Source organism: Hippocampus guttulatus, chromosome 10 (genome assembly GCF_054856545.1).
Source record: "Hippocampus guttulatus isolate MCC_2025c chromosome 10, RoL_Hgut_1.0, whole genome shotgun sequence".
In the NCBI taxonomy this organism is placed as follows: domain Eukaryota; kingdom Metazoa; phylum Chordata; class Actinopteri; order Syngnathiformes; family Syngnathidae; genus Hippocampus; species Hippocampus guttulatus.
In genome coordinates, this window is record NC_141270.1 from 4858207 (window position 1) to 4859636 (window position 1430).

The window sequence follows — 1430 nt, forward strand, 5'->3', positions numbered from 1 at the left end:
AGGAAAACCCCAAAAAATGCTAAATCATTGTGTCTAAATGTTAACTACAACTGAAATGAACAAATGTATTAAAAAACGTAACATTATGCAGTTTGAACATTTAATTCAGTGGTTCTTTTACATACCGCTAGAGAGAGCTTGCTAACCACACATTGAGAACCACAATAGAGCTCTTTAGAATACAATCGTACCTCAAAAAAGTACTGTTCATTAAAAATAAAACGAACGTAAAACACAAGAGACTGAAACAGTAAACAATAACCAAGTCAAAAACAATAAAAAACAAGTAACTATGTTTTCCATTGTAAATGAGTGAAATTGAAGTCGTCAAAAAATAAAAATGAATCCTAGTAACATAATATTTGTCCTTTATTACATGCTATCAATGTGAATATTAATGGTAATGTCTTCATTTTGATTCATTAATACTGTACAGTATACTGTACTGTATTCGTTTCAGGGGTTTATGCCAAACATCGCTAAATGGTACAACAGTGGCATCTGCTGGAGGGACTTTGACATGTACTGGGTAGCGATATGAAAATATTTTGAATTGCAAGGAAGTCCATAAAACTAGGATTAAAAACCAAAAACTCCTCGGACACATTCCCAACTGATACATTATTGATGTTGGTAATTACTGTGGCTTTGCAAAGCACTAGATCAGCTATTATGGGAACCAACGGTAGCCAAAAGTTTGCCTATGGGCTTGATGAGTCAGGATTGCACAATTGACGTACTTTAAAAAAAAAAAAAAGATAAAAATAGACAGCTCAGTCGAGCTCATTGGGAATCTATTGTAGCGCATTCCACCTATGGCCCTTTTCAAGCCTACAGACAAAAGAAATACTGTTTCCACTGTGCAATACCGTTTCCACTGTGCAATACTGTTTTGTTGTTGGAACCACTACCTCAAGACCTCAAGTGCTAAACCTACAGCTCTACTCTCATCCTGTTTTTCCTTTGCTCTGACTGTCTCTACAATAAGCCGCTCTCACACAACTCTAATTGCCCCACGGGGATAAATAAGGTTTTCTGAATCAGAATTTGCTGATGAGGTAAATCAGTCTTGATACTTAATGAGCAAGTTTTGAAGGCAGACATCCGATTGAAATAACCTGAATACAGGGACAGAAAGGACAATTTTTTTCCACATTAATCTGCTGGCCAACTATAGATTGGATTTAAATTTACATGGATCTTTAGCCAGTGGGTCATTCACATGGCTATAAAACGCCAACGTCAATTTTCATGTTTCGAATGAAGAGATGATCGCTCTGTAATGCTGCCCTTTCTTAAAAGGTGAATTATTATAACAATTGAAAAGAATGTTTAGAATTAATGAGTTTGGGTGTCATGATTTAATGCGTCCTAACTGTCCTCAAGAGGTGTGAATGTGAGTTAGGGGGGGGGGGGGACAGAAGGCATGG